Source organism: Oreochromis aureus, linkage group 6 (genome assembly GCF_013358895.1).
Source record: "Oreochromis aureus strain Israel breed Guangdong linkage group 6, ZZ_aureus, whole genome shotgun sequence".
Lineage (NCBI taxonomy): Eukaryota > Metazoa > Chordata > Actinopteri > Cichliformes > Cichlidae > Oreochromis > Oreochromis aureus.
In genome coordinates, this window is record NC_052947.1 from 4,874,552 (window position 1) to 4,889,909 (window position 15,358).

Consider the following 15,358-nt stretch of genomic DNA (forward strand, 5'->3'; position numbering starts at 1 on the left):
TACTATCATAAATACAGTCAGTTACACTAGGTAACAAAGATGAGGAAATAAGGAAATAATCTATTCGAGAGTGGGTTTTAAAAGTTGAAGAGTAGCATGAGTATTCCCTTTTGGTAGGATTTTGAGTCCTCCAGGGGTCACAGAGATTCAAATCTTTTATATATTGAAGTAGTTTCTTTCTTGTTTGAGAATGTGAGGTATCTGTCCCTGACGAGCGAGCAATCTTTGTGTCTAAGGTACAATTTAAGTCACCTGCCAATATTATCTTACCAGGAAGGATGGCCAATAACAAAAACAAATTCTCAAAGAGCAATGGGTTGTCATCATTGGGGCCGTAGAAATTAAACAAATTTATATTTTCTTTCAAGAAGGTACCCTGGACCACCAAAAATCTAAGCACTCTTTCATAAATGGTGTTATTTACCTGAAAGGGCACTGAGTTATGAATTAACACCATAACCCCTCTAGAATGAGAGAGGAAACAGGACGCTAGTACTTTGCCTGGCCATCTCCTTTGTACTTTCACCAAGTCGTTTCTGAGTAGATGGGTCTCCTGGATAAAAAAAACAATTGAGGACTTCAGATGCTTAAGCCTGGTAATAACCTGCTTTAGCTTAGTCAATTTTACCATCCCCCCTTTACCATTGTATCACTTAGTATCTTTTTTTTTTTTTTTTTTTCCCCTTTTTAAAGTTGAGAGAGATGTTTTTGATTTCCTATGTGTGTTACATAGGGGAAGCACCAGTAAAAAGCAACATCTTTTGAGAAGTATTGAAAAAACAAACAAAAAACTGAAAATCTGCCATAAACAAATCCCCTTAGCTGTCACCCTGAACCAGACAGCCCTCCCTCCCTCTCCCTGACTTTCGGGTGGAGTTACGTGCACACACCGATCCAGTGTAAATAAGGGAGCAGTTAGACCAAACAATCTTAAAAGAACAAAATATAACTAACAAATTCCATATGTCTCCCGGCGATAGTAAATATTTTCACGAACATGTGTATATCTGAAATGTTCATTAGAGTCTCTCCTGCAGCTTATAACACAAGTGAAGAACCCATTACTTCTGGGGACAAAAGAGCCAAAAAAAACCCCACCACCACCACCACCACCAACAACAACAACAACAACAAAAAAAAGGGCATAGAAAAGTCACGTGCCAACCGAATAGTGAAGTCCCAAACCCTCAGCAAATATGTTATTGGCTCATAATCCCCATGATAAGCAATTTTAGCTGATACTGATGGATATTCAAGAAGATTTTAAGCCTTGGACAAACTTCTCAGCCTCTGCTGGGGTTTCAAACTCGCGTATCTGTCTGTCAGACGGCACTCGGAGCTTGGCTGGATAAAGTATTCCGTAGCGTATGTTCATCAATCTCAGCTGTTGTTTTACCCTGTTGAAACACCTCCTTCTCCGGTGTAGCTCTGCCGATAGATCTGGGAAAAACAAAATCTCCCTGCCGCCACAGATAACTTTGCCTTTGACCCTGGCTGCTCACATCACTCGGACTTTATCCTGAAAGTTTAAAAACTTTGCGATGAGGACTCGCGGAGTGTTGGGTCGATTCGGATGTGTCCTGCTGGGCAGCCTGTGTGCTCTTTCAATGTAGAGTGGCGTTGGAAATGTTTCAGGTCCCAGCGCCTCAGGGAGCCGTCTTACAGGAAAGCCACCACATCATTTCCTTCCATTTTCTCCGGCATGTTAACTAGTCGCAAGTTGGATCGGCGAGAGCAGTTTTCGAGCTCGTCGTGTTTATTTGTGAGGAGAGATACTTGTTTAACAAGCGCATCAGACTTGTTTTTCTCTGAGTTAACGGTGTCTTCTACGTTGCTAATTTGCACTTCTGCTTCATCCATGCATGCCGAGAAGTCCTGCACGTCCCTCTTAACGTCCTGTATGGCTTTCAGCACCACATCAATTTTTGTGGAAAAGTCATTCCTGATCTCGTTGAGAATCTGAATCACATCCATGTTGTGGGCCTTTCCAGTATTCTCGCCTACGCGTGGCTCAAGACAAGCATCATCTGCTGAGTTAGCTTGACTACTAGCATACGATACGTCGTCGTCCTCATTTGGAGAAGGGTTAGTTTTAACTTTATTTAGTGCCTTCTTCGCTGGTATATTTTTGCGTGAAATTATACTAAATGGCCACAGGTGGTAAATTTTACTGTTCGTGGCGTAAAAGTATAATTCTAAGGATTTTACACCAGGAGCTCACCAAAAGCCGTATGTTCAGTTCAGCGCCATAGCCGTGCCCCGATAATTTATAATTTAATTCGGTGGCTATTTGTTTTTTTTTCCCCCCTCAGTAAATGAATGATTTTGTGTTTATTCAGGTTGTCTTTGTCTCATATTAAAATATGTTTGATATTTGAAAAATATGCATAATAACAACAATGATGATGATGATGATAATAATAATCATGATAATAATAATAATAATCATAATCATAATAATAATAATAATGATCATAATAATAATAGTAGTAGTAGTAGTAATAAAGATTTTGTGGCAGTTTTTTTTTTTTTTTTGTTTTTTTTTTTCAGCTACAATTTTGATCTTCAAGATGAAATAAATGAATGAAATACCCATGGCTTTTAAAAATGTATATGATTAACTAGGAATAATCAACTGCATCTCCATAGTGTGAGATTAGCGTTTATATTGAGGCATGGAGGGTTATGACTTCAAGCCTTAGCAAAAGTCTTACAGCAAGAGTAACTGAACAACACCCTGAGAATACATCTGCTAATACTAGAGCAATTTACTGACGTCAAGCATCGTAAACTTTTAATCTGTCCACTAAGTAGAGTACCTCACATTAGAGACGTGGCACTTGTTAATATAAATGTGATCGAGAGTTTTCGTGTCGCAGATAAGACTGAAGGAGATAAGTTCAAGTTAGTCTGGGGTTTTTGGGGGGGTTCTTGGCTTCAGTTGAGCCTGACATTGGCTATCCTTGAAATCTGACCTTACAAGACTGGTTATTAGCTCAGTTGAAGCAGTTCAAATGGGTTTCAGATCCTGAAGAAAATGGGCAGCATTTCCTGCTCTGAAAAGGTGGAGGTGTGTCCACTGAAAGTACACAGTGCATATAAACATGAACTAGGTTAGGCATTGCAGGTGTTAATAATTTATGTACCCCAACGTTGTCTCATCATTTTTAGCATAATGAGGTAGGGATCCACCCATCCGATACTTGGATCAGATGTTGGTCTTATTCCCATTGTAAAAGCTGGATTGGAACGACTTTTTAATGTCGTTAATGGTGCATTAAACAGCATGAAATGTTATTATATGTGATAGTAATGTTATTTCAATTCATTTGTCACTTGGCGGCTTCAGCTCACAGATAATGTGTGTGAGGACAAACCAGCAGTAAACAGAAGAGAGTCACCGTGGTGAAATAAAACTAGTGCAGGTAAAGGTTAATTACATGACTGCATGTTTTTCTTTGGTCCAGCTATTATTTATTTTATAATAATTACCAATTCAGGAAAAGGTATATTCAGCATATTTATTCTATATCATGTATGTATATGTCTATGTACCTTATCTCTCTGGGTGCGCCAGTCTCAACAAAACTTTGCCTGAAAATTGTTCCATACAGTGAGTATGAGCATCTGTGATTTTCAAAAAGATTTTTTATGAATCTCAATACTTTGGATTTTCATATGTTAATTTTGTCATCCTCCTGCAAATGTGATGTTATGTTCTCCATTTGTATTTGTTTCACATTCTACCTTGGCTGTGCGTAATGTAACGGTCACCAGTATTTGTATCTGCAGTGGAATATTGTTTGACACCAAATGCAGAAATAAGAATTTGGGAAAGTACGCATGCTAGTACCTTTAATTGCTCTAAACAGTTTGTCATTAATAACAATAAGAGCTGGACCTTGTACTGTGACTGCAGTTGTTAACAGCCTTCCTTCATTCCCATGTGGGAAAAAACTGGGGAAATTTGTATTTTTGATGTATATTATTTAAGGTTGGGCGATATGTAAAATTTTTCCAACTGACATTTGTCAGTCCAATAACCGACAATAGGCAATATATTTGCGCAGGTGACTTTTTGATGGGCGGAGCCATATAATCATGCACCGACTGATCTGCACGTTTAGAATTTATAAGTTTTGTTTGGAGGGAATATTTTACTTTCTTTTCTTGTTTGTTTCAGTATTAACATAGCTACTTTTTGGATTATTCACTTATGTATTTATTTGAGATGCGCTAAATCGCACAAAAGCCTTAACTTTACGTCTGAGATTTTTCTTTTATGTTTGCTGGAAGAGACATTTTGATTTTTAAGGTACTTTTTGTTAAATTTTGTATTTGTTGTTTAAGACAGATGAACGCTGAAATGGCATGTAAACACGGTTATAGTGGAAAAAAGAAGCCAGTTTCACTTTGTTTCCCTCCCCACCATTGTGTGTGGGTTTTAAAAAAAAAAAAAAAAAAAAAAAAATTTAAATAAAGTATTTTTTTTATTTTATTTAAAATATATTTTTAAAATAATAAAAAAAAGTTATTTTAAATAAAATATTTTTTTCTGAACATAGGCTTCTGCCTTTCTCTCTGTTATGAGTTTGAGTAAATGAGCTGCATTTGCGTGAAGAGAGCAGTGTTAAAACAGCGCTATTATTTTTTTTTTTTTTTTTTTCTGTTGACTGCTTCTCTTAGCATTAACCAACATATTAGCAAACTTAGGCATGGGCAAATAAATAAAGAAATCACTCCTGTAAAAGCGATCAGTCTATTGTCGATGGTCAACCATCATCCAACCGCCAACCTTAATGTTATTGTCTTGCTGTTACTGCTGAGTTTCTTGACTAAAAAAAGTTAAGAAAGCAGCAGACAATGTAGTTTGCAGTCAGGTATTCAGCTGATACCCATCCACTTAAGTTAACTAATTATGGTACACTAAACATTAGTAGTCTTTTATAAGAGGCTGATGTTGATAAGCTAAAGTAACAACGCTTCCATCAAATGACATCAAGGCTGAATCGTCACCGTGCCAGTGGTGAGAAACAGCTGCCCAAACTAGGAGCCGTGACTCTATTTGAGCTTTGTGTTGCTGAGCCTGATTACAAATTGAGAGATGGGTCACAAAGGCGGGATACAAACAGCTCTGAGTTGCAGTGTGAACAGAGCATCTACAGTTAAGCCCATAATTATTCATACCCCTGCCAAATTTTGACTTAAAGTTACTTTTATTCAACTAGCAAGTTATTTTGTGACTGGAAATGACACAGGCGTCTCCCAAAAGATAATAAGATGATGTACAAGACGCATCATTGTGGAAAAAAAAATATTTCACAGCTTTTATTTACATTTGAGCAAAAAGTATCATGTCCAGAATTATTCATACCCTTCACAAACTGTCACAGTCTCTGGGAAAATCCAAAGTTCCATACCATTCCAAATAGTCAAAGCTGTTCTAAAGCATCCTAATTACCCTGATTAATTGGGAATAGCTGTTTTAATCAACTCAACAGGTGAAAAACAGCAGCTCTCTGCAGGTGGTTTGTGGACAGTCATGGCTAAGACATAGGAACTCAGTGAGGTGGTTTGTGGACAGTCATGGCTAAGACAAAGGAACTCAGTGAGGACCTGCGGCTGCGCATTGTGGCTGCTCACAAGTGAGGAAAGGGCTACAAGGCCATATCCAAATGTTTTCAAGTTCCAGTAGCTACAGTGAAAAGTATTATTAAAAAATACAAGATGTTCCGCACTGTGGAAAATCTCAGAGGACGTTGTCGGAAGCCAAAAGTGAAACCTGTGCTGGCCAGGAGAATAGTGAGAGAGGTGAAAAAGAATCCAAGGATCACCACCAAGGCCATTCTGGTGAATCTGGGCTCTGCTGGTGGCAATGTCTCAAGGCAGACAGTCCAATGGACACTGCACACTGCTGGCTTCCATGGATGCAGAACAAGGAAAACGCCACTTCTCCAGATAAGGCACGCAAAAGCTTGTTTGGCCTTTGCAAATGCTCATCTGGACAAAGAAGAAGGTTTCTGGTCTTCAGTGTTATGGTCAGATGAAACAAAAATTGAATTATTTGGTCACAATGATGTTTCCTTCATTTGGCGTAAAAAGAGGAGAAGCCTTCAACCCAAAGAACACCATCCCCACTGTCAAACATGGTGGTGGGAACCTAATGCTTTGGGGGTGTTTTTTAGCCAATGGACCATGGAACCTAATCACAGTAAACAGCACCATGAAAAAAGAGCAATGCATGAAGATTCTCAACGACAACATCAGGCAGTCTGCAGAAAAACTTGGCCTTGGGAACCAGTGGACATTTTAGCACGACAATGACCCAAAACATACAGCAAAAGTGGTGAAGAAATGGTTAGCAGACAACAACATTAACGTTTTGCAGTGGCTTAGGCAGAGTCCTGACTTGAATCCAATTGAGAATCTGTGGAGGGAGCCAAAGATCAGGGTGATGGCAAGAAGACCCTCCAACCTGAAAGATTTGGAGCTCATTGCTAAAGATGAATGGGCAAAAATGCCTGTGGAGACATGCAAAAAGCTGGTCTGCAATTATAGGAAGTGTTTGATTGCTGTAATAGCCAATAAAGGCTTTTCTATTGATTATTGAGAAGGGTATGAATAATTCTGGACATGATACTTTTTGCTAAAATATAAATAAAACCTGAGAAATATTTTTTTCCACAATGATGCCTCTTGTACATCGTCTTATTATCTTTGGGGAGACACCTGTGTCATTTCTGCTCAAAAAAGAACTTGCTTGTTGAACAAAAGTAACTTTAAGTCAAAATTTGGCAGGGGTATGAATAATTATGGGCTTTATTGTATGTCAGAATCGACATTGCTGTCAGAAGAGGGAAAAGATGCACAAGAGAACAGTTGTTAAAGAGGAGTGAAGTCCCTTTAGAAGTCAACCTTGTTATCTGGTGTCAATTTACAGATAGTGACTGTGTGTCTCTGTGACCCTGCAGTTCACTGAAATAAACTTTGGCCATTTTTGGCATGTCATGAGAACATCGCTTTGTTGTAAATGCACTGAAACCACATTACCTCTTAAGCTTTCCAGTCAGCTGCAGGGGAGATCCTCCAAGGTTTATCTTTAATTAATTCACAGTAAATTTTAGCCATAGGATGTTTTGAAAATGAAGTCAGAAATTGAAAGCTGTTTGTCTATATAATTCTTATAGCAATGAACTTGGAAACCGTGTAATGTAAAATAATTATTACAATGTTACAGATTTGTTCAGAATAATTTGTATGTTGATAATTTTTCTGCTTCACAACATAATTTCTTTTGCAAGTGCTGCATCTTGAAGAAGTGACATATGTGCTTACTTGTAGGAAGCAACAGATTAATTCAGTTCATTTAATGCATTTTCCTTTTAAGGTAAACCTGAGATAGATCCATACAGTGAGGACATTTGGTGATAGTATACAGAAAATCAATTATTCTAAGTGATTAACCTTATGTGTCCAGACAGGAATGGTCTCTGATGAAGATGATGTGAACCAGACGCTATGAACTTCAGTGAGCAGATGCAACAGGTGTTACAGATCTATAGTTTAAGGGTCAGAATTTTTTATTCAACAATTTTATTAAATATAAAATTCCAAGTAGATGTCATCTTGGCATGACTGCAGTAGAAAACACAAGTTACGGCTGCATCATTAAATATACTGGTCTGTGGTATCTTCAGCTGACCCTGTCCTTGTCCACAATTGAGATTCAGCCATAGCTAGTGTCAGCCTTCAGGGGTGTGTTTCAAGATAGGCAGGTGGCGTACTACACCTATCATTAAAGCTCTAGTTGATAATTAATTGTAGATGTAGAAACGTACCGGTGCATGTGTTTATCCTGGATTAGCAGGTACTGGGCATGTTGAATGATATTTGCAAATAAGAATCAGTAAATAATACCATTTACGGATGTATGTAATTTTTAATATTTTTGTTTAATTATTATTATTATTATTAATAATAATACATTATTATTTATTTATGCAAAATTGTTTTAGATTATCTTACCTAACAGTATTTAAAGTAGGCTGATTATTAAAATTTGCTTTAGTGAAAATGCGTAAGGTAACTGTTTTGTTTTAAAGTTCATGGATTCTTAAAAACTTGAAGAGCATGAGGACACCTGAGTGGGGAAAAACAACTCAAAAAGCTCTGATACTGCAGAAAACACATGAAAGGCTTCTGGGTGTGAAGTATGTGCTAAAATGAAAGGCTGACAGGAAGCAAGAAATAGCACAGCTTTTCAGTGCACGCTAACACAGAATAGTGCTTATCACCATCGACATATCTTCATCTAGAAGCGAAATGCCACATCCTAACAGCTTTTAATACATTTTCTGCTAAGTTGCTTTGATACCAGCTTATCTTGATAGTGTCTTGATATACTGCTTGTTTCCCGTCACTCAGCTGTATCATGCTTTTATCTGTGGTATTAAGAGGAAACATGCCGTAAAGGCTTCAGTTTGTCCTGCCTGGAATAATGATTATGCTGGATGATGTTTGCCAAACTTAACTGTTACTCCTACCTTCTTTCTTCTTGTGCTCTGAGGCCTGATCTGAACTTATCGGCTGTAGACAACTCTGCTTTGTAATGTACTTCTAAATATAAATAATGGTGAACGTTACAGAAATTTTAGTGTTTTGCTCATAAGCTTAAAAGGTCAACAACAGTCTTCTCCACTAAACATTTAGCTAATCATTTTAGTCTATACCACAAATATGTAACCAGTTTCCCCCACAGCCAAAAGATCAGGGTTTAACAGCCATTTGTATGCTTTACTGCTGGGTGCAGAGAGAACAATCATGGAAGAGGAGAAGCTTCAGCTTCACCGTAAGCTATGGGCGTCACCTACACTACTGCTGTATTGTCAACCTTTGTGTTGAGGTAAAAATGGAAGCTGAATCTTCTAAAACCTTTAATCTACACACGTGTATTTTTTACATTCTTGACTCATTCAGTATTTGTATTGTTACTTTTATGGAGAAAACTGTTCAATGCAGTGAGACAGAGATATCAGTTCTGGATGGGGTGTAACGAAGATGCATCATAAATTAATGTCTTAATAACTGAGCTGGTCAGGTAAAATGTCAAAGATGAGTTTAATGTAGCAGTAATATACTTATTTTCTCAACGCTGAGTTGTTTTTTCCCTGTTCTTGGGTGATGTCGAAAAATGTGATTATAGGAAAACGCTGTCATGGCCAGTCGGCTTGCATTCCACAACTTTTACTGGTCCATCAGCTATGCTGAACTTGTCCTTCTTAGCCTGTTACTATAGCCACCACTCATTGATAGTTTTTCTTCTTGCACTCCTTAAAACTTGATTTAAGAAATATTTTTTTTAAAAACACCCCTTTTTAAAAATTGCATTTTTTTAAAAAAAAGCATTGCTTAAAATGGTATTTTCAGAACATTAGCAATGTCGAACAAAGAGCAGAATAATACCTGAATCTGTGATGGTGATCTATTCAATTCAATTCCGTTTTATTTATATATAGCGCCAAATCACAACAACAGTCGCCTCAATGCGCTTTATATTGTACAGTAGATTCTACAATAATAGATACAGAGAAAAAACCCAACAATCATATGACCCCCTATGAGCAAGCACTTTGGTGACAGCGGGAAGGAAAAACTCCTTTTAACAGGAAGAAACCTCCAGCAGAACCAGGCTCAGAGAGGGGCGGCCATCTGCTGCAACCGGTTGGGGTGAGAGAAGGAAGACGGAATGAGACATGCTGTGGAAGAGAGACAGAGATTAATAGCAGGTACAAGTCAATGGAGAGAGGTCTTATTAACACATACTGAGTGAGAAAGGTGACTGGAAAGGAAGAACTCTATGCATCATGGGAATCCCCCGGTAGCCAATGCCTATTGCAGCATAACTAAGGGATGATTTAGGGTCACCTGGTCCAGCCCTAACTATATGCTTTAGCAAAAAGGAAAGTTTTAAGCCTAATCTTAAAAGTAGAGAGAGTGTCTGTCTCCCAAATCCAAACAGGAAGCTGGTTCCACAGAAGAGGGACCTGAAAACTGAAGGCTCTCCCTCCCATTCTACTTTTAAATACTCTAGGAACAACAAGTAGGCCTGCAGTGCGAGAGCGAAGTGCTCTAATAGGGTGATATGGTACTACAAGGTCATTAAGATAAGATGGGGCCTGATTATTAAAGACCTTGTATGTGAGGAGCAGGATTTTGAATTCAATTCTGGATTTAACAGGAAGCCAATGAAGGGAAGCCAAAACAGGAGAAATATGCTCTCTCTTTCGAGACCCTGTCAGTACTCTTGCTGCAGCATTTTGGATTAATTGAAGGCTTTTCACAGAGTTTTTAGGACTTCCTGATAATAATGAATTACAGTACTCCAGTCTAGGGATGGGTATCGTTTAGGTTTTATTCGATACCAGTGCCAAACTGGTACTTTTGAAATGGTGCCGGTGCTTAAACTGTGCTCGAACCGGTGCTTAAACAATGGAAAAAACACAAACTTTGTCCAAAAACCTCTCATGTTTAGCTGTTTTCCACTTTTTCTTTGGTCATTTTAGCCTTTTTGGCCAGGGTGAAGGGAGTATCTGCCATCAAACAAGAAGACAGCCGCATGTAACTACGATGGTGTTTGCTAGTTCACCTTACATGCATTAATTTAATAACGTGGTTAGCCTACTCAACGTAAATTACACACGAACAACATTAAGCTACTCACCCAGAGAAGAACGGCTGCTGCTACCATCATCATCCGTCATCATTTTTGCTACACTGGCAGGGCTAGGGCCAGGACTCCGGGTTCTTGGGGGATGTTGCTAACTCCAGGTCCGATAACAGGCACCACACCCACAGTAGATGTGCTCTGTGTGGGGTCTTGCAGCAAGCTATCAAATACGGTGCATTTCTCGGCTTTTAAAAAAATGCTATGCGTCACCAGGTGTTTCATTAGATTTGAGGTGTTACCTCCTTTGCACAGTATCACCTTAAAGCACTTGTTGCAGGCTGCTGAGTTTGCATCTTTTGCTGTGAAGTACAGCCAGAGTTTTGACCGCTTCGCCTTGGGCATTTTTAATCTGTAGCTCTGCTCTAAAACAACGTACATACCTGGGCCCGCCTACTATCCTTGGAAAGGTAAAATGATTGGCTAGAATCCAAAGTGTATGACATCTCAGGGGAAAAAAAGCACCGAAATAAAGCACTGAAATGTGCGCTGCTTTTCGGTCTGGTTACTACCGTTTATGTCAGAACCGGTACCCATCCCTAGTCCAGTCTGGAAGTAAGAAATGCATGAACTAGTTTTTCAGCGTCACTCTGAGACAGGATATTTCTAATTTTAGAGATGTTGCGCAAATAGAAGAAATCAGTCTTACATATCTGTTTAATATGTGCATTGAAGGACATGTCTTGGTCAAAAATGACTCCAAGGTTCCTCACAGTGTTACTGGAGGCCAAGGTAATGCCATCCAGAGTAAGAATCTGCTTAGATACCATATTTCTAAGATTTTCAGGGCCGAGTACAGTAACCTCAGTTTTATCTGAATTAAGAAGCAGAAAGTTAGCGGCCATACAGGTCTTTATGTCTTTAAGACATTCCTGCAGTTTAACTAATTGGTGTGTGTTATCTGGCTTCTTGGACAGATAGAGTTGGGTGTCATCTGCATAGCAGTGAAAATGTATACTATGTCTTCTGATGATACTGCCTAAGGGAAGCATGCATAATGTAGACAGAATTGGTCCTAGCACTGAACCCCGTGGAACACCATAGTTGACCTTAGTGTGTGAAGAGGACTCTCCATTTACATGTACAAATTGGATTCTATCAGATAGATATGATACAAACCACTGCAGCACAGTGCCTGTAATACCTACAGCGTGCTCTAATCACGGTAATAGAATATTATGGTCAACAGTAGAGCTGGGCGATAGAACGATAACGATATGTATTGCGAAATAACTTTTTCTCGATAGAAAAATTTAACTATTGCGATAGGCCTCATCTCTCTTGTCCTCTTAAAAGAAAAAAAAAGAACAGCCAATCCAAATTAAGTAGCGCAGAGCCGAACCAATCACAGCCGCAGCGTCACATCACGTGACTTGTTACGTGCAGCACAAGTGCCAAGGCGCACATGTGTATTTGTTTGGGAAGCAGCCAGCCGGGCTGCCCAGGTAATGGAGGAAATGAGTGTGCCGACTAGAGAAAAATCAACCGAGAGCGTGAGCGAAGGTTACTGAAGAAAAAACAGATGATGGTTCCAATGCCGGAAAGATTGTTGAACGGAATGGCCATAGAAGTTCCATAGTGTGAAGGTATTTCGGCTATTTCAAGTCTGACAAAAAACAGAGTAGCGCGCACTGTAAATTGTGCCGAAAGCAAGTCTGGAAATACAATAAAGCGGTGCATGCTCAATCTCTGACTGAAAGTGCTAATTCGTCATTCGGCTTTTGTCAGACTAAAGTAACTGTTAAAACTGTTTGAAAAGCTAAGCTATACAACAAGGAGAGATTGAGAATTTCCTTTTAGTTCTCAGCTTATTTGATATTGACAAAAGTTAGTCAATTTTGTCTGTTCTTCTGTAAAACAAACTAAGATTTATTTTTAGAATTAAAATTTTGTTTCTAAGTGGAATTGACAATTTAGTAGTCTGTTTTGTTTTTTCTGTTTTGAAACTTAAACGCTTTAGCGGCTGCCTTTTGTGTAGTTTGCAATATTTGCCTTTATTTATCTGAAACTGAAGTCTCATGTTCCTTAAGTACATCTACCCTGTTGAACTTATTATGGGAAATAAATATTTAAATCAAAACAAGCTGCTGATTATTTCACATTTTACTTGTGAGCAACGGCACATTTAAATCTTACAAATAGTTATTTGGCTTATATCGTGATATATATCGTTATCGCCTGAAATGAAAAAAACGTATCGTGATATGAAAAAATCTTATATTGCCCAGCTCTAGTCAACAGTATCGAACGCTGCCAGAGCACGATCTGATATCCTCATGTTGGTGTTGTTCCCACATCATCATAATAAATGTTGTTCCAGGTTCAACATTGCAACTGACCAATCACATTGGTCAGTTGCGGGTTTTTTTGGGGGGGAAAAAAAACGCCTTAAACAAAAAATCTACTTAACTTGCGAGAAACTGCCGATCCAGCAATTTGAATTCTTTGCATTTCAGGATACTGTTCTTTAATAAACAGTAAGCATTATACATATTGGAATATACATTGGAATTTAATAAATGAATGAATCGCTTGGCTTGCAAAAGTATTACGTCACAACAATGTGATTGGTCAGTTGCAATGTTGAACCTGGAACAACATTTATTATGATGATGTGGGAACAACACCAACACAAGGATATCAGACCATCCCACTGCCAGAGGCCATAAGACGATCATTTGTAACCTTCACTAAAGCTGTTTCTGTGCTGTGATGAGCTCTGAAGCCTGACTGAAACTCTTCAAATAAGCCATTCCTCTCCAGATGATCTGTTAGCTGTTTGACAACCACTCTTTCAAGGATTTTTGAAATGAAAGGAAGGTTGGAGATTGGCCTATAATTAGCTAAGACAGCTGGGTCTAGAGATGCTTTTTAAGTAAAGATTTAACTACTGCCAGCTTGAAGGCCTGTGGTACATAGCCGATTATTAGAGATGGGTTGATCAGATTTAAGATTGAAGCATTCATTAATGGCAGGACTTCTTTGAGCAGTCTTGTAGGAATGGGGTCTAAAAGACACGTTGATAGTTTGGAGGAAGCAATTATTGAAGTTAACTCAGAAAGATCAATTGGAGAAAAAGAGTCTAAATGAATATCAATGGTACTAAAAGTAGCTGTAGATAATATTACATCTGTGAGATGATTATTGGTAATTTTTTCTCTAATGATTAAAATTTTATTTGTCAAGAAGTTCATGAAGTCATTACTAGTTAACATTAAAGGAATGGTTGGCTCAACAGTGCTCTGACTTTTTGTCAGCCTGGCTACAGTGCTGAAGAGAAACCTAGGGTTGTTCTTATTTTCTTCAATCAGTGACGAATAGTAAAATGTTCTGTAGTGATGTGTCAGTCGCGAACGAAACGGCTCTTAGACCCCACTCTTTGAAGTGAACGACGCGAGCCGGCTCCTTATTGGGAGCCATGGGGTTTTTTTTGGTTTTTTTTCTTTCTCTCACCCACTCTCGCACATTTTTTCCGCTTCACTCCGCACGCAAGCCTTGTGCTTTGTGCTGGGAAAAGGGGGCAGGGGCGGTAGTTACACTCGCAGTAGCACAGGAACAGAGCAGGAGGGAAAGAGAGAGAAAGAGAGCCAGGGATGACAACGTCACATTAGAAAGGTATAGTAATCATCCACAACTATTTTCAGTTGCGGATGATAAAGGATTGAGAAAGTTTATTCATGCAGGCCTATATGACAGAGAATGTGCATCTTCTTTTTGTTTTCATATTTTAATTTATATTTAATTGTGTTGTGGTTTGCAGTGTTTTGTGTTGTTTTACTTTAAATTTGTTTAAAAGGAAAAAGCTGAAAATTTAAATAGTTAAAAGTTAAAATGTAAATAGTTGTTTTTTTTGTATTATATGATTTATTTATTACATTTTATGTGGAGTGAATAAATAAAAGTATATTTACGGTGGCCCCTAGAGACAAAGCACATACAAACTCCAAAACACGTACAAACCCCGACGCACGTACAAACTCCAAAACACATACAAAACACAACGGAAGTGCTCCAGGATGCTAGGGGCAGTGTTGAGCTTTTGTTACCTAGTGGCTACACAAGCCAAGAAGTACCAACGACTGGATTTGGTGTGTGGTAGTAACAAGTAAATTAACATTTTTTTTTTAAATTATTTGAATATATATGAGTGCTTGGCTTCTCTCACCCCAACCGGTCCAACCATAAAAGTCACTTATTAATAAATAGCTGAAAAGAACATGTGCAAGAAGGGTGTAGCTGTTGCAGTAAACAGTGTGTTAAGTGGATGAATTGTACAGGGAGATGGCCACAGGCAGGAATGATTTCCTGTGTCGTTCAGTGGTGCTTTTCGGTAATCTCAGTCTCTCACTGAACGTGCTCCTGTGACTGACTAGCATGTCATGGAGTGGGTGGGAGGTGTTATCCAACATTGTCTTTATCTTGGACAACATCCGCCTCTCCGACACCACCTTGAGGGAGTCCACCTCCATCCCCACAACATTACTGGCCTTACGAATCAGTTTATCGAGTCTGTTGACATCTGCGACCTCAAAAAATAGAGACGACTCTGGCCCTTTCTGTAAAGTGCTGTGGTGTTTTCAGCCCAGTCCAGTTTATTGTCAATGTGTACTCCAAGGTATTTATAGTCCTCCACAA

General features: G+C 38.7%; 1 protein-coding gene across 2 annotated transcripts in view; it reads left to right on the top strand.

Annotated features, from left to right (window-relative positions):
- LOC116324284 (E3 ubiquitin-protein ligase pellino homolog 1-like) overlaps positions 1-15,358 on the top strand; it is a 37,486-nt gene that overhangs the window by 10,001 nt on the left and 12,127 nt on the right. The window contains exon 1 of one of the 2 annotated variants that reach the window (XM_039613859.1): positions 7,493-7,545. The exons of the other annotated variant lie outside the window; for it this stretch is intronic. The gene's annotated coding sequence lies outside the window, so the exon portion shown is untranslated. Of the gene's footprint in view, positions 1-7,492; positions 7,546-15,358 lie in introns of those variants that run through there. 2 annotated transcript variants of the gene reach the window in all.